This window comes from Odocoileus virginianus, chromosome 1 (assembly GCF_023699985.2).
Source record: "Odocoileus virginianus isolate 20LAN1187 ecotype Illinois chromosome 1, Ovbor_1.2, whole genome shotgun sequence".
Taxonomy (NCBI): Eukaryota; Metazoa; Chordata; class Mammalia; order Artiodactyla; family Cervidae; genus Odocoileus; species Odocoileus virginianus.
In genome coordinates, this window is record NC_069674.1 from 80,419,659 (window position 1) to 80,445,012 (window position 25,354).

A 25,354-nucleotide genomic window follows, 5' to 3' on the forward strand; every position below is an offset into this window, starting at 1 on the left:
AAATAATGGGTAAAGTTTCTCTCTTCTCTCTTTACTCTCATTTTCACAAAGTAAAAGTTCTTCATTTGATTTTCTCATGAGATTCCTTCCCTTGAGAGGGTGGAAGTACTTGTGTTGAACAACTTGGTGAAAGCTATGGAGCAGCGGGGGACTGGAAGCTTTGGAGGCCACTGGGGTGGCTAAGAACAAAAGCACAAGTTACAGCGCCATGTTCATGCCTGCTCCACAAAGTAGCCTCCAGATGCGTTCCCATGTCTAAGAGGAAGCCTTGCGCCAAAGCATGCATTTTCAAACCCGCAGAGATTCTCTGGGCATTACTGGAAATACGTCTAATGATGTGATTCAGGGTGAGGGGCACAATGGGGGAAAGATGAGAGCGGTGGGATCCCTATTTTGATAGAACAGCTTTGCTTTCAGTTGTTTTCTATTTGGACTTTGATACGATGGAGAGTTTTTAGAGTGAGCGCCCCTGATCCTTCAGCTGGTAAAGAATCTGCCTGTAATGCAGGAGACCCCCATTCGATTGCTGGGTCAGGAAGATCCCCTGGAGAAGGGATAGGCTACCCACTGCAGCATCACCCACTTCCCTGGTGGCTCAGATGGCAAAGAATCTGCCTGCAAGCAGGAGACTTGGGTTCAATCCCTGGGTTGGGAAGATGCCCTGGAGAAAGTAATGGTTACCCACTCCAGTATTCTGGCCTGGAGAACTCCATGCACAGAAGAACCTGGCAGGCTAGAGTTCATGGGGTCATAAAGAGATGGACTCAACTGAGTGACTTTCACTTTCAAAGTTTTTAGAAAGGTTTTTTAAGAACTACTAATCCAAGAGATGGCCAAGGTCTTTTATATCTATAGTGCTGTAAAGTTGTATTCCATTTCTGCCTAAGTAAATAGTTAAACTAGAAGAATTAGATGCTTTTTTTTTCCTACTAAACTCTTTGACACCAATTTTAATACTTTTGCCACCTCATACACACAACTCACCTAATCACAGATTTCTGAACAAAGTATAAATATTTTGCTAGCCTTAAAATCATCTAACTCTGGGTTTTTATTACAGTATACTATTTTTATTAATAATTTAAGATCCTCTGTGTTCTTACAAGCATTGCATCAGTATATTTTCTCTATTGAAGATGTGGAATATTACAGATTGTCCTTTTCAGAAACTTTGTAGTATTGGAATGATTCAGGCTACAGCAATATCATTTACTATCATCCTATTATTTACTCAAGAAAATAAAACACAATTAAAATTTAGTTGAGTTTTGTCCTAGTTCTCTCCTCCTAACTCTTTTGTGATTCATCTTCAAGCAAATAGCAATTTATTGATAATTGGTCTGGAACATGTATCTCATCTTCTGCCGACACATGAGTTGGCACAGCTGTCCTCCACTTAAGATTGCTACCGATCTTGTCATATGGAAAAGGTTACTTTTCTCCCTAGGTTGCTAGTGTAGGACTAAGATTAGATGGTGGTCTTTAACAGGATTCACTCAAATGTTGATAGGTGAGGAGAACTGTTACTTCTGGCCACACAGCCTGTTCTGCCTATCTCAGTATCTGACAGAACATCTACCAAATCTGGCTCTTTCAGTTGTGCAGAATTTTGTGAGAAAGATCAGTCTAGTCTAAGGTATAATTTGCAGAATTTTATGCAGATGAATTTGAAAACCTAGATGAAATACATAATGACTAATTTTTACATTTTTTCTCAGTAAGTTAACACATGTATAGTATTTCCACCCCCCACCGCCCAGAAATAGTCTTCATCAAAATCCATCCCAACAGAGGCAGAAAGTTCCAACAAAACAATGCTAAAGAAAAACCAAGAGAAAAGGATAAAGAGAATCCTACAGAAGTCACCATAGGGTCTCACAGGGAACGAAGCCAGTTCTTTAAGAAACGGATCATCCCAAACTATATGAATTATGATAGAGCATAAAAAAAGTTTTTGAAATTTATTTGACATGAATGCAGCATAGATACCAAAACCTGACCCAAAAAATTGCACCTGAAACTGCAAACCCACACCACTTACTTATGAGTAGTCATAAAATATTTTGGAATATATTGAAAGAATATCCTATCATGACCAGGTTAATTATTTCCAAGAGATCAAGGTATTTTGATACCATGGCTGTTATTTAGTCCTAAGTTGTGTCCAACTCTTTGCAACTCGATGCAGTATAGCCCGCCAGGCTCCTCTGTCCATGGGATTTCCCAGGCAAGAATACTGGAGTGGGTTGCCATTTCCTTCTTCAGGGGATCTTCCTGACCCAGGGATGGAATCAGACCCAGGGATCTACTGCATTAGCAGGTGGATTCTTTACCACTGAACCACCTGGGAAGCCCAGTTTGATATTAGGGAATCAATTATTAAAATCCTGCATATATGTTTATTCAAACAAATTGATTATATGAACATCTCCCTTGAGAATAAATGGCATTTGAAAGAAAATAACTATTCATGACTTAAGAGGGGTTGTGGGATATTTCTTTAACATGATAAAAATTCAGCTTAAATAACTTTGTATCAGGAAAACAGAAAAGCATCAATGGGAAAAGTAATACAAATGTAAAGAGAACTTAGTAAAATGGCAGAAAATAAAACACTCAAAAAATCTAAAACTTTCCTAAGAACAAACAAACATCAGGTGAAAAATACATAATGGATGAGAACATATATTTATCTCAGCAATAAAAGATGAAACTTCACATTCAATGAAATTAGCAGGAAACATCCAACTCTTAAATGAGGAAAACTCTAGAGTCCTGAAAGGTTTAGAAATAGATTTAGAAAGAAATGAAAATCATATATATCATGGTCTTAAATAGGAAGTCTAAACATCCTAAAGATGTTATATATTAGTTCTTAAAACGTAATGCAATCCCAGTACAAATACTTTTCCAGAGCTAGTCAAATTGATTACAAAATTTATTTGGAAGAACAAAAATCAAAATACTCCATAATCTCTGACAAAGAAGTATGTGTGTGGTGGGCAGAAATGAGTAGCTGATGGTGTTCTCATATACAGATATTAAAACATACTATAAGTTTATCATGAAATTGTTAATAGGCACACAGAAAAATGGAATGAATAATAAACTTGAAGGCCGACAAATAGCAAATAAAAGTTTACCACATGACAGCGTTCAATTTGAAATTATTGGAAGAAATGGATGTTTGTAACAAGTATTGTAGGAGATCTGAAATTATTTTTTAAAAAAGATAAAATGGATTTATTTTCCATGCTTCATGAGAGTATCTGAGATTCTAGATAGAAGGCCTGGGCAGAAGTGAAGAAGCTGGAAGAACTGCTGGCAATTCCATTCTTTGTCCTTGACCCAACTCAGCGTGTACATTTATTCACTAAAATCAATGTATAAGATGTTTATTGCTGCACTAATATAGAGAAAATGGAGATGTTAATTAGTTATAGAATGGATAATTCTATTCTGATATGTTTATACAAAGGCATTCTATAATGATAATAATAAAGAAACAGTACTACATGCAATAGAATGAATATATACATTTTACAAACATAATGTTGAGAAAACGAAAGAGAGTGATTATGTTTAAAGTTGAAAACCAAGGATAACTAGAAGTTACCATCATGGTTACTTCTGGGAGACATATTGACACTTTCTGGGATATTTGCAATGTTCTGTTTCTGAATCCGGAGGCTCATAAATGGAATGTTCGCTTCATAAAACTTGATTGTATTGCTGGTGATTGGTTCACTTATCTGTGTGTCTGCTATCGGTTAGTAATTTTAAAAAGCTGACTGACTTTCAACCTGCATTAATAAATTTTTGGATTTCTTAATGAAAAATCCTGTATGTTTACCACTGTAATAAATTAGTAATATTAAGTATTCCATAGGTAAAATTATTGCAGGAAATATGGGAAGGCCCACATTTTTCCTTCCCCTGTAGGGACAAAAAAATAGACTGATTCATAAAATACCTCACATTAAGTTTGAGATATACAGAATCTGGGCATCTACCTACCACATATTTAGTGGTAGTGTTTGATGTCAGGGCAAGTATCTAAAAGTAAAATGTCTCTTGAGTGCAGAATTAGCACATAAGTTTACATATATCAATAAATATTGCAAAATGTGTTATAAGAATGAAAAGTAGAATAATGGCTCACTTATGAGAAGTTAAATTAGTTTCATCATTGTGAAAAATACCTGTCGTTCTATTTAGATGAGATTTTGGAATTCCATTGATGTTGTAATACATTGAGACTTTTAGAGATGTTGCAATTGGGTGAACGTATTTTGCGTAAGAGATGGATATGAATCTTTGAGCACCAGAAGTAGATTGTAGTAGACTGAACAGTGGCTTCCAAAGTTTTCCTAGTCTTAATCCCCAGAATATGTCAATATGTTACCTTATATGGCAGAAAGAATTTTGCAGATATGAATAAGTTAAGAATTAAAAAATAAACACCTATCATTCAAATATTGTAATTATATAAGAGATCTTTGATATACAATACTTTTATAAGAAGATACCTAGATCCTTAGGCCTTTGATGTTATTTCTTTTAACTCACAAAAGGCTTCAGTTCTAGTATTACCTATTTACCAATACTATAAATACTTAAAAAAAAAAAAAAAGTAAAAAAAGAAATCTGCTGGTGCCTTTTGCTTGAGCATTGGCAGCATAGTCAATCCTAGGAAATTTAACCTCTGTCTGCCTCTGTTCACTATACGCCTGCAAAAGTGACTTGGAGGTATTTGGCTCAGTTTCATAGTATTTTGTTGACACAAATTTCATCTTAACAGTCATACATCTTCACCAAATAAGGCTATGCTAAAACTCAAGCCTTCAAGATAAATAGATTTGTATAGGGAAAAATACAGCAAGAGGTTGAAAAAGTTCAAGGAATCAAATGAATAGAGCATGACACTTGGTCAGCATCTAAAATGGGAACATCAAATATAATATCAGTTATGCAGGAATAACATGGATTTCTAGGGCAAATATGATTTATTCATTCCACGCTGAAACATTGTGTGAGAGGAAACATCCATCACTGGAAGAAAGTGCTGTTTGCAAGCTACCTAATAGCCATGAAATCATATTCTCAGCCCAATCAAAGAGCAGATAAAGACTTTAAAAACTGACAGCTTACTTTTTATCCCTCTTTAATAAATAAAACTTCTAAATTTATATATTGTAGCTAGGACCACAGCCCACTCCTCTGTTTTCTTAGAACTCTGGAAGAAAAACCAGCACCACAATCACAGTGCTTTCTTTCTCTATGCCTTATTAACACATTTGCAGTCTTTTTAAGAAGGTGGTGTCTTTGAAAATATTTCTTTTTGGCTAAAAGAAAAAAAAAAATCTCAACTTATTTTTAGCCCCACAGCAAAATAAGATTATCCCAATTGGCATTCTTATTCAAAATTGAATATTAAAATCAAACCTCTCCTGGCAATGACAGTGATGATCAAAGGCAATGATTATGAAAACCAAGGATTTATTTAAGAGTAAAAGGAAATTGCTTTGTCATTAAAAATGACAATGATACCAACATATCAATCTCCAAGTGGACTAATCGATGTGGCAGACACCAAATGCTCTGGCTGGCAAATGCTTAGCAGAAATTAGAGAATACTGTCCAAGGAGATAAGTAAGGGACAGTGAATATAAGTAAGATGCTCTGTTGGAAAATGTACTCTTCTTTGTATTCATATGTAAATCCTACTGATGAAATTTATATATAGGGTTGCAATCGGGATTAAGTTGTGCATACTTCCAGTTGTAAAATACATAAGTTATGTAATAATAAATAAGTACAACATTGAGAATATTATTAATAATATTGCAATAAGTTTATAAGGTGACAGATGGCTACTAGATTTATGGTAGTCAATTCTCCACAGTAAAGAAACCATCAACAAAGTGAAAAGACAACCTGCAGAATGGGAGCAAAATATTTGCAAACCAGATATCTGATAAACAGTTAATAATTATGTAAAGAATTCATATATTGGGAGGGACGTTCAAGAGGGAGGGGACATACGTATACTTACAGCTGATCCATGTTGGTATATGGTAAAAACCAACACAATATCATAATTACCCTTCAATTAAAAATAAATAAATTAAGAAAAAAAACCTAATAAAAATGAGTAAAGGACTTCAATAGACATTTTAAGAAGATATAGGAAAGGCTAACAGATTCATGAAGACATGGTCAACATCACTAGTCAGTAAGGAATTGCAAATTAAAACCATAATGAGATACCATCTCATGCTTGTAGAATGGCCATCATCAAAGACAAAAGGTAACAAATGCTGGTGTGGATGTGGAAAAAAGAGAACTCTTCTGCACTTATAAATTGGTGCAACCACTATGGAAAATAGTGTGGAGATTCCTCAAACAATTAAAATTAAAACTGTCATATGATCTGGCAATTTAACTTCTGGGAATATCCAGATGAAATAAAAACACTAATTCAAAAAGATATATGCACCCCCATGTTTAATAGCAGCATTATTTATAGTAGCCAAGCATGAAAACAACCTGAGTATTTGCTGATGGGTGAATGGATAAAGAAGTTGTGATACACACACACACACACGTACAATGAATGTAATTAGTTATAAAAAATAAACATATCCTATAATTTGCAGCAAGGTGGGTGGACCTTGATGGTAGTGTGCCAAGTAAAATAAGTCAGACAGAGAAAGACAAATACTGTATGATCTCACTTATATGTGGAACTTGGAGGGGAAAAAAAGACTCATAGAAAGAAGGTCAGACTTGTGGGTACCAAAGACAAAGGGTAGGGGGAAAGGGAATTAGAGAAAGATGGTCTACAAAGTCCCAGGTATAAGATAAATAAGTACTAGCAATATACCATGCAACATGATGAATATAGCTAACAGTGCTATATGGTAGAGAGATAAAATGTTACATGTTCTATTATAGGTATCTATATATGATATATGTATATATGATAGATATCTATCATATAACACTGCCATCTAAAGTCTCCTCACAAGGAGATCCCCCCACCCCCACTTTTCTTCTTTTTTTAATTGAATATATATAAGAGGATGGTTTATCAGCTGAACCTATTGTGGTAATCTTTTCACTGTACATTTAAAATCAAGTCATCATGCTGTGAGCCTCAAACTTATGAGTGATATATGATGTTAATTATTTTTAAATATACCTGGAAAATAAAATTGCCATAACATCTTCAACATCATTTACCTTTAAGATAGACATAGGAACAAGAATTAGTTTGAAAAGTGTGTAAGTGAGGGCTGGGGAAAAAGAGCTTTTGAGATTTAGGTACATATATTATTTATCTAGTTGCTGTTAATTTATAAAATGAAAAACATTGTTCTCGTTCCTGGGGGAAAACAGGAAGAGGAGCAAAAAAAAGAACCTGCCTATATGGAGCTTGCATTCTAAAAAAAAGAATTTTAAAAAGAATAAATTATAAACTCACAACATGTCAATGGTTTTAAATGCCTCAAAAACAGTAATACTGACTTTAAAAGGACAAGTAGTATGTATTCATTATAGATGGGTTTGTTTCATAAAAGGTGGTTAGGAAGGCTTGGCTTATTGATTAGGTGATGTTTAATCGAAGACATAAATAAAATGAGGAAATCCATTGAATTATTGTTTTACTACAAAGAATGAATTTTACTGAAAAAATTTTATGTACATTTTTACTGAAAACTTTACTGTAAGTACAGTTAAAATAAATTTAAAAGATAATAGAATAAGTGAGGATTGGCTCAAAAGTGTGCTGGACAGCTTGAACAACAGGTAGTAGTTAGCCCAAATGTAGTATACCAGGATAGGATTGAGTAAGGGAAAGTTAGTAGAAGTGAAGATACAAAAATTATAGGGAGACAGATCATACAAAGTCATCTAAGCAATTGGAGGACTTTTGACTTTAGAGTTGCATAGAAAGACATGAAAAGTTTGAACTAAGGGATGATATTATTTGACTTCTGTTTTAAAGGATTCATACTAGTTACTAAGTTGTGGGTAGACCAAAGAGAAGAACAATATCAGAAGATAACTGGGTGACTAATTAGATTAGATAAATAATTGAACCAAAGTGATGATGTTTTGGACCTAAGCATTGATACTGGAAATAGCAAGAAAGGTCTAATTATAGATGCACAGTAAAGATGGAGCTGACAGGATTATCTGGGAGAGTGGACATGGGGTGAGTGAGAATGAGAATCAATGTCGATTTCAAAGTTTTTCACTTTAGCAACTTGAAGGGTAAGGTTGTTTTTGCGTATAGTTTGGAATGAAGAGGTACAGTAAGTTTGAGGAGAAAGAAGAGGCTTTTTACAGTTTTGAGTGTATTTATTCAAGTCATCTATTGAACTGTTAAGAGATGCTAAGTCCAAGTCAAATAGGCAAATTCATGAATCAGTTCAGACCAAAAAGAGGTAACATGATGTAGCTTCTTTGGGGTAATGTAACGGCACTGTTTCTTTATTGTGATGGTTATATGGATTTGCACCCGTGATACAACCTTACAGCATTATGCAACCCCCCAAAATGAGTGCATATAAAAACTGACAAAACCCAAGTAAGATCTATGGTTAAGTTAATGGCTTTGCTCTAATGGGAATTCCTGATTTTGATCATTTTACTGTTTGGATAGATACTATTATGAAGGAATCCAGTCAAAAAGTACAGGAGAACTCCCTCTGCTATTTTTATAACTTTTGCCCAAGTCTTCAGTAATTTCAAAACAGAAGGTCTAAAAATGTAAAATAAAATGAGAATGAAAAGCTGAGTTTTAGCCTCATTCCACATGTACAAGTACTCTTTTGATGGAGTAGTTCTTTCCTGCCTCCATGGCAAAGATTTCTCGATACAGGAAGGGAAGCCTGGCTTGAACTAGTTTAAGTGAAATTTTGAAGAGGGAGATTGGAGACAACTAAGTATACTGAGGAAATTTAAGGAATTTTGCAGAAAAATTGAGTGTTAGCTGGAAAAGAATTAAGGATTAAGAGAATTTTTTTTAGGTTGGAAAAATTTTACAACTTTAAATTCTCATTGGAATGATCCAGTAGAGGGTTTAGGAGGTTAAACTTGGATTTAGGATAGGGAGCACAATTGCTGGAGCTTCATTTTTAGGGAAGAGAGAAGAGATGGAATCTGACACATAGGCACTAGCTTAGGCTTCAGATCCAGTCACAGGCAGATGTATCCATCTCTATTTGTCTGTCTGTCTGTCTATCTCTATTTAGGAAAGTGAGAGCTTGAAAAAGTTAACAATATGTTGTAAAATTGAAAGAGAGGGTTAAAATCCCACTTAACTAGTGGGAAACTGGTGATCCTGAGTTTTACATAGAGTGTGTTGTCTTAGTTGTGATTTCCTTTAGTCACATTTAATGGTGAGGATTTACTACCACTGAAATTTTGTTCCAGTATCTAAGAAAGTAGGAAGAGTGGTCAGGTAGTTCGAAATATTTTCCAGAAAGTGAATCAAATAATAATTGCTGGAGTCTAAGCTGAATCAGAAGGGAACTGAAGACTTCTGCGTGATTTTGCACAATACAGCTTTGTCACACTCGGTTCCGTTCAGTTCAGTCGCTCAGTCGTGTCTGACTCTTTGTGACCCCGTGGACTGCGGCACGCCAGGCCTCCCTGTCCATCACCAACTCCCAGAGTTTACTCAAACTCATGCCCATTGAGTTGGTGATGCCATCGAACCATCTCATCCTCTGTTGTCCCCTTCTCCTCCCACCTTCAGTCTTTTCCAGCATCAGGGTCTTTTCAAATGAGTCAGCTCTTCACATCAGGTGGCCAAAGTGTTGGAGTTTCAGCTTCAGCATCAGTCCTTCCAAAGAATATTCAGGACTGATTTCCTTTAGGATGGACTGGTTGGATCTCCTTGCAGTGCAGGGGACTCTCAACAGTCTTCTCCAACATCACAGTTCAAAAGCATCAATTCTTTGGTGCTCAGCTTTATTTATAGTCCAACTCTCACATCCATACATGACTACTGGAAAAACCATAGCCTTGACTACACGGACCTTTGTTGGCAAGGCAATGTCTCTGCTTTTTAATATGCTGTCTAGGTTGGTCATAACTTTTCTTCCTTAAAAGCGTCTTTTAATTGCATGGCTGCAGTCACCATCTGCAGTGATTTTGGAGCCCAAACAAATAAAGTCTGAAACTGTTTCCACTGTTTCCCCATCTATTTGCCATAAAGTAATGGGACCAGGTGCCATGATCTTTGTTTTCTGAATATTGAGCTTTAAGCCAACCTTTTCACTCTCCTCTTTTACTTTCATCAAGAGGCTCTTTAGTTCTTCTTCACTTTCTGCCATAAGGGTGGTGTCATCTGCATATCTGAGGTTATTGATATTTCTCCTGGCAATCTTGATTCCAGCTTGTGCTTCATCCAGCCCAGCATTTCTCATGATGTATTCTGCTAATATAAATAAGCAGGGTGACAATATACAACCTTTATGTACTCCTTTCCCAATTTGGAACAAGTCTGTTTTTCCATGTGCAGTTCTAACTGTTGCTTCCTAACCTGCATACAGATTTCTCAGGAGGCAGGTCAGGTGGTCTGGTATTCCCATCTCTTTCAGAATTTTCCACAGTTTATTGTGATCCACACAGTCAAAGGCATTGGCATAGTCAATAAAGCAGAAATAGATGTTTTTCTGGAATTCTCTTGCCTTTTCGATGATCCAGCGGATGTTGACAATTTGATGTCTGGTTCGTCTTCCTTTTCTAAAACTAGCTTGAATACCTGGAAGTTCACAGTTCACATGTTGTTGAAGCCTGGCTTGGAGAATTTTGAGCATTTATCACACTGTTTGCACTTAAATTGTTGCTGAAACTGTTTAGTTTATTCTTTGTAAATCCATTTGGGAATCAGATTAGGATCCAGCCTGTAAATCCCACATGGTTTTCATTTGTTTATACATGTCATTTTGCCTCTGATGCCAAGTAATTGTAAAGCTCTGTTCACAAGAGAGAAATTCATAGACAACAATTTTAAATTTCCCAATGTATAATAGCCAGAGAATGGTAAAATTATATATTTACTAAAAAAAGATAATCATCACTTGCACTCAGATCTTCTTTGAAAAATATAAATACTTTATATGTATGCATACAGTCTTATAGACCACACCTTTTCTTTACTAATGATATAAGAATAAAATTGCACATTAGGGGGATTTCCTGGTGGTCCAAGGGTTAGGGGTTAGCACTTTCACTGTGATAGTGTGGGTTTCGTTCCTACATTGAAGAACTAAGATCCTGCAAGCCAAGTGGTATGGCCAAAACCAAAAATTAAAATTGCACTTTGGGATCAATGTATATCTTGCAAAAAGGAAATAAAAAACACTAATTTTTAAACTCATATGAGCAATATTAAATATATATTTTTTTTACTACTTACTATAAATATATGTATCTTCTTAATGGAAGTATGCTGTCAGCCTTTTTTTGACTCAATCATAAGTTTTTATTTCATACATTTCAAGCAATTAAAAAAAACTTTCAAAAGTCAGTAAATGGAATTATTGCGGCTACTATGTGGTCCAACACCCTACTTATCAACTAGAAAGAAAACAGAAGAGTTAATTGCAGATAGCAGTTATTTACTGAAGAGTTATTAACAAGTTCAATAGTATACTATTAATCTACCATTGAAGAAAATAATTAGATCACATACATTAATATCTTCTTTTTTAGAGTTTATTTTATAGGGCTAAAGATATTTATCTCCCTATTGACCAACTAATGGAACAGGGTAAAAAAATCATGTTGGCAGTTTCTTTGTGCAGTGGGTCTGTGTTGTATCTTTACTTGCCACTGGATAAATGCTGCCTGAGAATTTGCTACCTGGTTATAAAGAATCTAAATCCAGGCATAAAATTTGTGCAAGTATGTATATTCTCACATTGCAAATTCCATATGTAAGCTGTTGAATTTTGGATATGATGTGGTCATTGCTACCTCATCAAAGACTAAAGAGAAACCCTTATCTGAAAAGTACAGTAAACCATATTTTGATATGCTGCTGCTGCTGCTAAGTCACTTCAGTCGTGTCTGACTCTGTGCGACCCCATAGACGGCAGCCCACCAGGCTCCCCCATCCCTGGGATTCTCCAGGCAAGAGCACTGGAGTGGGTTGCCATTTCCTTCTCCAGTGCATGAAAGTGAAAAGTGAAAGTGAAGTCGCTCAGCCGTGTCCGACTCCTAGCGACCCCATGGACTGCAGCCCACCAGGCTCCTCCGTCCATGGGATTTTCCAGGCAAGAGTCCTGGAGTGGGGTGCCATTGCCTTCTCCGATATTTTGATATAAGTAGCTCTTAATACAGCAGGTCTCTAATTACTGCCGGCCAGTATGCCTACCTGCAGAGAAAACTTTTATCTAGGTCAGTTTGAATTATTATTAGTAGGAGATTAAAACTCCAGCTCAACAACTACCACTGTAAAACAACAACAAACAAAAGAAACCAAAAATAAAAAGAAGAACTAAAAAAAAACAGCTTATATCTCAAAACTCAAGCTTAGAGGAACTGAGATTTTTTTTTTTTTAAAGAAAATCTAACTTCGGTCACCAAGAAATGGAGAGCAATTAAAAATATGTGCTTTGACTAATTGCTTTCAAGAAAAGAAAAATAGATTTATGCAAATGGATATTACTCTTGTAAACGGTGTTTAACATTAAGTTGTGTGTGACTCTTGTGCAACCCCATGGACTGTAGCCTACCAGGCTCCTCTGTCCATGAAACTTATCCTGAATTTAAAACCAAGCACTTTATATTGTGCTACATTCCTGGGGAAACTGACCATGAATTCTGAAAATGCCGAAAAAATAATTCAGCATCTGCACAAAAAATATCTCCTGTTTCTTCACATCACTTCCAGATAATCAGGCCCAAGGCTGAGACTCAGACTTGCTCCTCAGAGCTATGTGATCTTGGCTGGTCACTTTATTTTCTCTGAACCTGATTTCACCAAGTTACAGGGCATAGTAATAAATAATTAATGTGCTAATAACTCTTTCAGAAGATTACAGAGTTGGATCAGTGAACAGTATCCATAATCATAATAGCTTGTACTTAACATACTGCTTCTGATGTGTTAATTTATTTAATCCTCACAACAACCTTAAGAAGTAGGTCGTGTTAGGAGAGTCTGTTTTCATATAAGATAATTGAGTTCTGGAAAGGTAAAGTAACTTGCCCAAGATATTCAAACATTAAGCAGTAGAGTTGAGTTTAGACCTATGGTCATCTGGCCTCAGACTTGTAGAAATCTATAACTCATGAAGATCTATACAATGTCCCATTATTTTCTTATTGAATAAGGTCAGAGCAAGTGTGATATTGATCAGAATGGTATCAACCACCAAAAACCCATTCCTTCTATTATTAAAAAATCACTAGAGATGTATGAGAGGATTACAACAGATATGCAGCTATCCTTCAGTACTCTAATGGCACCAATCAAATGACAGGAAAAAGAAAAATCTGTGTTCCAGGTCATCTGATGCCTCAAACGATTTTGCAAACATTGAAAATTTGACAAAACAAACTCAAATTGCTCCAGAAATTTGTATCCACTTATTCTTTTAAGTATCTGTATTTCCAGGGAGCTAAAGTCTCCACTTGTCTAATTCAGCCTGTCAGAATGTTTCTAAGGGCTATGTGCTGTTGTAGAATATTTATGATGATTCTTTGAGAAAATAAGTGTGTCGACTGTAAGAGAAAAACCTAAAGAGTTGCTTTATGTGCCCTTTTACAGATAGTCTGTATGTTTGCAACTTGATCTCACATATCAAATTCGTTACATTAGTTTTATTCCTTAGACATTTACTAAGTAATAATTGTGCTGTTAACAATGATCGTTATTTATTAAATGTTAATCATGTGCTGGGACTGATATTAAGAATAACTAATATTCTCAGTTTTCTGGCCTGGATTATTCTCTGGTTTTCAAGTCTTGCAGATGACCTTTACTTGCTTCATTAGCTAAGAATCTTTCTGCTTTATGTGTGAAGGATCTAATGAAAATTGGTGTTAGCTGAATAGAAAGTTTAATGGTTCCTGCAAATGAAAAGGCCAGCTGTATATCAAATCGGGTCAGCTGGCTTGTAGGACCAAGCATTTTTGTGAACGTAATCTTACCTTTGTCCCTCTCGTCTCTTAGCTCTGCTTTGTTTTATGTTGTTTTGTTCATTATCTGCATATTTCTCTCTTGATAGCTTCTGGGTTATATTCCTAATAGATTTTCCACCTTCAGAGCAAGATTGTTTCTGTTTTAAGTAGTTTTAGCAGGGGTCCATGGTTTCTCCTTTTGACCTGGTTGGAGATATCACTTTTTACCTCATTTTGTGACTTGCATGTGGGACTGACCATAGGATGACTCGATCGTGGACAAAAGCAAAGCAACAAAAAAACAAGTGCTTCATGTCCCTAGTCATCGTAACTGACTCACTTACAAGATCATCTCCTAAGCCAGGTCAATGAGAAACAATCTGGGTCTTTTCTGAAACTACAGGAATAAATACTTACTGGCGGGTTGAAAGTTGTTTGAAAATTTCTTGGTATGCATTAACTACTTGCACAATACTTGAAAGTCATTGTTTATCTGAAATTCAAATTTAACTGCATGTTTTGTATTTTTATTTGTTAAATATAGGCATTTTACTCAAGAGATTATTTGCTAATGTGATAAATTAATACTTTCAGAAAGGGACAAACATAAATAAAATGATAATTAACTAATAAGCCAAACAATATATGGCAGGAATGGCATTTTCTATGTGCCAGGAATTACCCAAAAATCATGAAAATGCAATAACATGTAATTGTGTAAAAACTCTGTGAAGTAAATGATTTTATCATCTTTATTTTAACAGATAAATAAATTTGGGCACAGAGAGGTTAAATAACTTGTTGAAGGTGAAATAGCCAACAAGAATGAAGCTAGTATTCAGCCAAGGTATGTGACTCCAGAGACTTCTTATAGGCAATCCTTCCCCACCTCCTTTTCATTTATTCATTTATTTATTTTTAAATTAATTAATTTATTTTAATTGGAGGCTTTACAATATGGTAGTGGTTTTGCCATACATTGACATGAATCAGCCATGGATGTAGATGTGTTCCCCATCCTGAGCCCCCTCCCACCTCCCTTCCCATCCCATCCCTCTGGGTCATCCCAGTGCAGCAGCCCTGAGGCGCCCTGTCTCATGCATCCCACCTGGACTGGTGATCTGTTTCACGTATGGTAATATACATGTTTCAGTGCTATTCTCTCAAATCATCCCACCCTCGCCTTCTCTCACAAAGTCCTGTTCTTTACATCAGGCAATCCTTTTGATAGTGTCATCTCTTTTACATCCTGGGGCCATTAACAAAGCTCCCCTAGTCAAGACCAGAATTTTAAGTATAGTTGCCTGTGCTATGCAGTGGTCCTTGTTGGCAATCTATCTTATATATGCTAATGTGTATATGTTAATCCTAAGCTCCTGATTTATACCCCCTGACCCCATGTTTCCACTTTCATAACCATAAATTTGTTTTCTCTATCTTTAAGCCTGTTTCTGTTTTGTAAATAAGTTCATTTGTGTCATTTTTTAAAATTAGATTCTACATATGAGTGATATCATATGATAATTGTCTTCTAACTTATTTCACTTAGTATGATGATCTCTAGGCGCATCCATGTTGCTGCAAATGGTATTATTTCATTTTTTATTATGGCTGAGTAACATTCCATTGTACATATGTACCATACCTTCTTTATCCGTTCTAATTCTGGGCTTTCAGAGGAACATAATTTACAAAAACTGCTGCTACAACTCAGTGGTCAACAGAATTACAGTTAGAGGTCTTAAACTTGATTTATTTTAAAATTTTCTAAAGAGAGGTTGACAATTTTTGACTGCTTAAATACTATTAAAATATCTATAACTTCCTGGCTAATTTCCTACACTAAAAGGTAAGTCATTTTATTATTAAAATGATCTGATTAAAATATGTATAGTTTAGGTGGTGTTTTATGATCAATTTAGATGCCTAAATCCAATATGTATCTATATCAATGTCTACATTTATGTCTATATAAAACCAAAGGTACATTTTTAATGCATTATTAAAAAAATACAGTACTGCTTACAAAAAGAATTTGAATAAATATTAACTGCAACTTGTTATATATCTTCATTTTCCCAACTCTCTTCTAAATACCAATGTTACTTCCCAACACGGAGAATCACCATAATTTTACAAAAAGTGCATTTTTAAATGAAAGTTTTTATGTGGTAAAAGGGGGGTATTAATGCTTGCCAAGATAAGCAGAGTGTTCAAACACATTTGCAACCAGCCACTGGTCCTGCCAGACCACAAGTGAGACAGACACAGTGCTTGCCTCATTGTCAGTAACTGTCTGCCTTCCTCAGCACCTCAGCTGACTCTTCGATAAGGTAGACTTGTCTCCAGATGGAGCAACGTGGTTTTTTCTTTACAACAAAAGCCAGGATAGGGAGCTGAGTTGATACAGAAATAAGTGGATGAAAAACCTACAAGGACATAGTTTCTTAAAGTGATTCCTAACCTTGTGCACTGTGATATCACCAGTCTTCTTTGTTAGAAAGTTTTCTAAAGAAAGGTTGATGGTTTTTGACTGCTTGACTACTGCTAAAATATGCATAACTTCCAGGCTTATTTCCTACATGTCTACTGAAAGATAAGTCATTTTATTATTAAAAGTATAGGATTAAAGTCCATATATATGTGTTAGTATACTGTAATGGTCTTTATCTTTCTGGCTTACTTCGCTCTGTATAATGGGCTCCAGTTTCATCCATCTCATTAGAAGTGATTCAAATGAATTCTTTTTAATGGCTGAGTAGTATTCCATGGTGTATATGTACCACAGCTTCCTCATCCATTCGTCTGCTGATGGGCATCTGGGTTGCTTCCATGTCCTGGCTATTATAAACAGTGCTGCGATGAACATTGGGGTGCATGTGGCTCTTTCAGATCTGGTTTCCTTGGTGTGTATAACCCTATATGCAAAACAGAAAAAGAGACTCAGATGTATGGAACAGACTTGTGGACTCTGGGAGAAGGCAAGGGTGGGATGTTTCAGGAGAACAGCATTGAAACATGTGTATTATCTAGGGTGAAACGGATAACCAGCTCAGGTTGGGTACATGAGACAAGTGCTCGGGCCTGGTGCACTGGGAAGACCCAGAGGGATCGGGTGGAGAGGGAGGTGGGAGGGGGGACTGGGATGGGGAATACATGTAAATCCATGGCTAATTCATTTCAATGTATAATAAAAACTACTGTAATGATGTAAAGTAATTAGCTTCCAACTAAGAAAAATTAAAAAAAAAAAAAAAAAAAGTATAGGATTAAAACATGTATAATCTAGGTGGTCTTTTACTGTCAATTTACATGTCTAGATCCATATCTGTATCAATGTCTATATTTATGTCTGTATAAAGCCAAAGGTACCTTTTTTTAATCGATTCTGAAAAAAATATATCAATGCCACTTAGGAAAAAAAATTTGAATAAAAAGTAATTTACTACAATATGTCTTATATCTTCAATTTCCCATCTCTCTTCTCAATACCAATGTTACCTTCCCAACAGAGTCACTATAATTTTATGAAAAATACATTTTTAAACAAACATGTTTACATGGTAAATGGGAGTATTTATACTTGCCAAAATAGGCAGAGTGGTCAAATATATTTGCAACCAGCCACTAGCCATTCGTCCTGCCAGAGGACGAGTGAGACAGACTCAGTGTTTTTGCCTCATTGTCACTAACCATCTTCCTTACTTGTCACCTCAGCTGGCACCTGGGTAAAGTAGGATTTGTCTGAGGATGGAGCAGCTTGGCTTTTTCTTTATAACAGAAGCTGGAGTTGGGAGCTGAGTTGATACAGAAATAAATGGAAGAAAAACCTATAAGGACATAGTTTCTTAATCTGAATCCTAACCCCTTGTACTGTAATATCACCAGTCTTCTGTGATAGAAATATTCATTCTTTGGGACCACATTTGATCAGTTTTTCTAGATCTTTCTGAATGGATTAGAGGCATTGATATCTTAAACATTTAAGGCAGTCCTCTAAAAATAAAGTATTTGTATACCTTTGTTATGAAACTGATATAGAGGGTGTGGAAAACCACAGTTTAAACTTGGCACATTATTATGAAGGGTAATGTTTACAAGTGTATATAGTCAGATTGGGTGGGTTCAGATCATGACCTTATGACTGAGAAATGTCCATTACTTAACCTTTTTGAAGATCAGTTCCCTGAATTGAGAGAGCTGAATGAGACCACATATGGAAAGCACTGAACACTGTGCCTGGCACACACTGAGTACTCAATAAATATATGTCATTATTATTATGAAAAATATCAAATAAGAATATTGCTGAGTTTAACTCACAATAAGCATGGATTTCTGTTACAAAATAAGAAAATTTAAAGAAATTAAGCTGGTCTTTTCTTTCTGTGCTTCAGTCTATTCTGCTCATATTCACTGTTCCTTGGAAGGCTTAGGAAGGTCTGGTCTGTGGGAATAATGGCTTTTTCTGTTTTTCTTTAAAGCATTGCTATTAACTAGTCCTTTCTTTTTTGAAGTTGTGCTATTATTAGTGCTTGCTATTATCTAGTCCTTTCTTTGAAGATGTGCTATTGTACAGGTACAGGACTGACCATGGCTTAGAAAATAACTAATGCTAACTAAAACACACTTCAGACAAAGTTAGATATTGGAATGTCAAATCATTAATTTTTTTAAATTTATTTTTTATTAAAGGATAATGGCTTTACAGGATTTTGTTGTTTTCTGTCAAACCTCAACATGAATCAGCCATAGGTATATATAGAGATATATATCAATATATATCCCCTCCCTTCAAATCATTAATTTTAAACAGAAAAAATAAATGTCAAAAGGATTGTGGATATAATCATATTGACATAATCACTATTCTTTCTCTTAGTCAAATATATTAAAAGGCAATATTTTTATTTAAAATTATATTCACTAAAGAAAGTGCCAGAAGCAAAGTCTGTCCTATAATCAGAATATGTAGGAATCAGGAGGACATTATCCTAAAATGGACATTAATTCAGAACAAAAGAACTTCTATAAACCAAATGTTAATGGCAATAGGTCATGGTATGATTTTGTTTCAGGTTCTAGAATTCTAAAATTTTCTATAGCCATTTCCACTTGGGATTTAGCTTTGTCATCAACACTGGCAAGTTTGAAATCCATTAGATAAGATGTTGTTTCCTGTGAACAATAGACACAAGATCACCTCAAAGGTGTCCTTTTTATCGGTGTTTTATTTTTCTTTGAAAACTACAATATGTATTTTTAATGACTTTAACAAAGTTATTTTCTACTTAGGTTACTTGATTAAGCTGTGAAGCTGTGTGACCTTTTTATGAGTCTTGCTTTGTCTTTAAAAATGCTGTATATTTGTCTGTCAATCCAACCTTCCTTCCTAGTTTGGTTCACTAAAAACACCTAGAAATAACAGTAACTCAGTAGGAATAGGCACCTCTGCCCTCAAAACTATGAATTCTGAAATGTTATAGCCACTAGTTGTCTTAAATTATTGGTCGACTCCAGGACTGTTCTAGGAAATGTTCAAGGTGAGTCTGTGATACTGCATCACAGCAAAAAAATAATAAACGTATAATAATGTTATATCAAAAGGATTTAGGGACTAAAATGAAGGAACTCCAACAAAGGTGGGAGATTTTGGCAACAAATGTAAAATCAGGTTCTGTTGATTAATATATATGAAATATATATTTTAAAACATTGAGTTAATAAGGATACTAAAAAAGAAGATATAGTATCAATTTTAAAATTAATAAGTAACACAAACAAAAACCTTTATTGGTCACCACCTAGGTATGTAGAGCATCACTTCTTTACCCTGAAATTGGTAATTGATGGAAGATTTAATATCTTCCCTACTAATATCATATTAATGGCATTTTGTTGTAACTCAGTAGTCCTAGCTATTGATGAAAATGTTTTCATTATAGAAAAATTTAGTTAATAAATGAGGAAGAAATAGCCAAATTAGAACAATTTCCACTTGGTAATCTGTAATTAAATAACTGTTTCAGACCAAGGAGTAAACAATTAGATCTAAGATGGATGGGGAGCTTTACAAAGGATAAGTTAAATGCTATTCCCACCAGAATTCTGCTTAGCAGTCTTACTGCTGTTAAAAGTAAGACAGCCAGATAGCCAAATACTGTGTACCACCTAGAAGCATTATTCCCAAAGTTGCACCGGAGTCTTCTAGATAATGCTTCCAATTTATAAGAAAAAAATTGTTTCTCCATCAATTTAAATGGCATCCAAAGGAACGAGACAGAAAAATCACTGATGCAGTCCGTAACACTTGACAGTTTACTTGGTTTTTGCATTGTGTCAAGGTTGCAAAACAAAAATAAGGAGGACTTGGGGAAAGATCATTCTAGAGTAACAGACCTCAGAAACATAATAACTAAGCCAATGGACTTAATTTGAGTAATAATTTGAAAAAACCTGACATTAAGCAAATGTTATAAGACAGTTGAGAAATGATCAATAAGAAATGGTATTAGATGTAAAGGAATTATTGCTAAATTTCTTAGATAGGTGTGATAGTAGAACTGTGCCAAAGAAAGAGAGATATTCATCATTTTATTGTGCCCTCCACATTCCTGATAACATCCCTTCCCCTGAAGTCAGCTTCATCTGAAATTATTACAGACTTTGATTAGTGCTAAAAGAAATAGAGGAAAACAACAGAATGGGAAAGACTATAGATCTCTTCAAGAAAATTAGAGATACCAAGGGAACATTTCATGCAAAGATGGGTTCGATAAAGGACAGAAATTGTATGGACCTAACAGAAGCAGAAGATATTAAGAAGAGGTGGCAGGAATACACAGAAGAACTATACAAAAATGATCTTCATGACCCAGATAATCACGATGGTGTGATCACTCACCTAGAGTCAGACATCCTGGAGTGTGAAGTCAAGTGGGCCTTAAAAAGCATCACTATGAACAAAGCTAGTGGAGGTGATGGAATTCCAATTGAGCTATTTCAAACACTGAAAGATGATGCTGTGAAAGTGCTGCACTCAATATGCCAACAAACTTGGAAAACTCAGCAGTGGCCACAGAACCGGAAAAGGTCAGTTTTCATTCCAATCCCAAAGAAAGGCAATGCCAAAGAATCCTCAAACTACAGCACAATTGCACTCATTTCACATGCTAGTAAAGTAATGCTCAAAATTCTCCAAGCCAGGCTTCAGCAATATGTGAGCCGTGAACTTCCAGATATTCAAGTTAGTTTTAGAAAAGGCAGAGAAACCAGAGATCAAATTGCCAACATCGGCTGGATCATCGAAAAAGCAAGAGTCCCAGAAAAACATCTATTTCTGCTTTATTGACTATGCCAAAGCCTTTGACTGTGTGGATCACAATAAACTGTGGAAAACCCTGAAAGAGATGGGCATACCAGACCATCTGACCTGCCTCTTGAGAAACCTGTATGCAGGTCAGGAAGCAACAGTTAGAGCTGGACATGGAACAACAGACTGGTTCCAAATCGGAAAAGGAGTACGTCAAGGCTGTATATTGTCACCCTGCTTATTTAACTTCTATGCAGAGTACATCATGAGAAACACTGGGCTGGAAGAAGCACAAGCTGGAATCAAGATTGCTGGGAGAAATATCAATAACCTCAGATATGCAGATGACACCACCCTTATGGCAGAAAGTGAAGAGGAACTAAAAAGTCTTTTGATGAAAGTGGAAGAGGAGAGTGAAAAAGTTGGCTTAAAGCTCAACATTCAGAAAACTAAGATCATTGCATCTGGTCCCATCACTTCATGGCAAATAGATGGGGAAACAGTGGAAACAGTGTCAGACTTTATTTTTGGGGGGCTCCAAAATCACTGCAGATGGTGATTGCAGCCATAGAATTAAAAGACGTTTACTCCTTGGAAGGAAAGTTATGACCAACCTAGATAGCATATTAAAAAACAGAGACATTACTTTGGCAACCAAGGTCCGTCTAGTCAATGCCATGGTTTTTCCAGTGGTCATGTATGGATATGAGAGTTGGACGGTGAAGAAAGCTGAGCGCCGAAGAATTAATGCTTTTGTACTGTGGTGTTGGAGGCCTCTTGAGAGTCCCTTGCGCTGCAAGGATATCAAACCAGTCCATCCTGAAGATCAGTCCTAGGTGTTCATTGGAAGGACTGATGCTGAAGCTGAAACTCCAGTACTTTGGCCACCTCATGCAAAGAGTTGACTCATTGGAAAAGACCCTGATTCTGGGAGGGATTGGGGTCAGGAGGAGAAGGGGATGACAGAGGATGAGATGGCTGGATGGCATCACCGACTGATGGACATGAGTTTGAGTGAACTCTGGCTGTTGGTGATGGACAGGGAGGCCTGTCATGCTAGGATTCATGTGGTCTCAAAGAGTCGGATACGACTGAGAGACTAAACTGAACTGAACTGAGCATATTTATTTCCTTAAGGAGATCTAAATTTCTGATGTATATAATTTTCCCCTGACCTGAAAAAAAATCTTTTAATATTTTTCATAAGTAAGAACTGGTTGCAATGAATTGCTTCTGATTTAGTTTGTCTGACAATGTTTGTATTCTCCTTAACTTTAGAATGAATTTCCCTGGTGGCCCACATGGTAAAGCATCTGCTTACAATGCAGGAGACTGGGGTTCAATCCCTGGGTTGGGAAAATCTCCTGGAGAAGGAAATGGCAACCCACTCCAGTATCCTTGCCTGGAAAATCCCATGGACGGAGAAGCCTGGTAGGCCCCAGTTCATGGGGTCACAAAGAGTCGGACACGACTGAGCGACTTCACTTTCACTTTAAAATGGTAATTGTACTAGATCCAGAATTCTAGGTTGGTGGGTTTTTTCCCCCCAACACTGTAAATGTTCTAATCTGCTGTCTTCTTTTTTGCATAATTTCTGACAAACATATGTATCTTTGCTTCTGATCTTTCTTCAGTTTTGGTTAAGGTACTCTGCCTCAACCCTCCTACCCCCAAGAAAAAGGCTTCTTTCAAACTTTTCTCTTTGTTTTGGGTTTTCTACTGTTGTAAGGGTGATAGTATATTGGTCTGCTTGAACTACCCATAACACAAAACCATAGACTGAGTTCCTTAAAAATCAGGCTTTTTCCCCACATAATTCTGGAGGCTAGTGATTCAAGATTAAGGTGACAGCAAAGTAGGTTTCATTGTGAAACAACTTCTCTTGGCTTGTAGGCAGCAACCTTCTAGTTGTGTCATCTTAGTGGAGAGGGATGTAGAACAAACTCTTTGCTGTGTCTTCTTACAGGACTGCTAATCCCTCATTTAACCATAACTAGGTCCTAAAGGCTCAAATACCATCACACTGAGGATGAGGGTTTCATTATACAAATTTTGAGGAACACATTCAATCTATAGCAATTTAGTGTGATTAGGTTTTGGTATTTATTCTTTTTTGTGTTATCTGAGCTGCTCATACCTGTAAGTTGGTACCTGTCTAATTTTAGAAAGTTCTCAGCTGTTACTGCTTCAGATACTCATCTCCTCTGTACTGTTTTTTTCTCTTCTGGTATTCCAACTATATACAGTTACAACCTTTTAAAATTGTCCAACAGTTCTTGGGTGTTCCAGTCTGCATTTTTTTTCTTTCTCCTTTAGTTTCAGTGTTAGTTTTTATTGACATATCTTCAAGCTCACTGTTTATTCTCTTGGAAATTTCCTCTGAGAGTTGTCAAATGCATTGTTTATTATTTTAAGTTACTGACTTGAATTCTTCTTTCTTTTTAATATAAATCCTTATTGCTATAAATTTTCTCTGAGCACTGCTTTAGCTGTATCCTACAAATTTTGGAATGTTGGATTTTATTTTCCAGTAACCCCAAAGAAATGTGTAACTTAGTTTTTCTTTGTCCTGTTGGTTATTTAGGAATATGTTACTTAATTTGCACATATTATAAACATTCTAAATTTCTTTTTGTTATAGATTTCTAATTTAATTCCTTTCTGATTATAAAACATACTTTATATATTTTCACTTTAAGTTAGTTTTACACAATTTGTGATCCTTGAGAATCTCTCATTAAGAAGAATGCATGTTCTCCAGTTGGATGGTGTGTTCTGTAGGTGTCTGTTAGATCTAGTTGATTTTCTTCAAGTTTTCTGTTTCATTATTATCTTCTACCTTATCGTTATATACATCCACTATTGAAAGTAAGGTAGTGAAGTCCCAAATATTATATTTATCTGTTTCTTTCAATTCTATCAGTTTTCATGTATTTGGGAACTGTGATTCTGTGCAGATGTTTGTTTATAATTGTCCTATTTGCCTAGTGGACCAATCCTTTAAACATTAAAAATATTTCTATTCATCTCTAATAATATTTTTTGTCTTACTCTTTTGATTTATTTTTCTAATCTTTACTTTCATGCTATTTGTGTCTTTGAATCTGAATTGTGTCTCCTGTAGGACACATACAGTAGAATATTAGTTTTTTTGAAATGCAATCTGAAATCTGTGCCTTTGTTGGATTTTAATCTGTTTACATTTGTTATGGTTATCAGTATGTTTGCATTTATATCTCTCTCTTTGTGTTTTGTTTTCTATGTGCACGATGATTTTTTTGTTTGTTTGTTTCTCCATTGCCCCCCCTTTGTCTTCCTTTGAATTAAGTGGTTATTTTTAGCATAATACTTTGAATCTTCTAATAAATTCTAATTTTACTTTTTGAAGTTCAAAAATCTACATCACTGGTTATAATAATGTGAGCGAGGAAAGTGACTGTAACCCTCAATGAAGGTAAATTGCTATCCCTTGGATTTGCAGTATCTCCTTCTGGTGAACAGTGAGTTTCAATCCCTAATGAATCAGTATTATTTTCAAGAAATGTTACTGATGGGAATGTGCTCTGTAATCAGATAAGGGAGAAAGGAAGTTGAGAATCATTATTCTGTATTAAGTAGAAGAAGGTTACACTTTATCAGTCACTAGAAAAAATAAAGAACCACAACATAAGGTAGGGCTTCATCTGTATGAAAATGCATTACAAAACTGAAAATGGTATCAATGGCAATTCAGCCCAGTGTATAAAGAGTATATGTGTGATGGGCTTCCCTTGTGGCTCAGATAGTAAAGAATCGGCCTGCAATGCAGGGGACCCAGGTTTGATCCCTGGGTCAGGAAGGTTCCCTGGAGAAGGGAATGGCTACCCACTTCAGTTTTCTTTTCTGGAGAATTCC

General features: G+C 35.7%; 1 long non-coding RNA gene across 1 annotated transcript in view; it reads left to right on the forward strand.

Moving 5' to 3' along the window:
* Positions 1 to 25,354, forward strand: part of LOC139037069 (uncharacterized) — a 293,540-nt gene that overhangs the window by 183,870 nt on the left and 84,316 nt on the right. The window contains exon 4 of the long non-coding RNA XR_011489865.1: positions 14,913 to 14,995. This is a non-coding gene — a long non-coding RNA (uncharacterized lncRNA). The remainder of the gene's footprint in view (positions 1 to 14,912; positions 14,996 to 25,354) is intronic.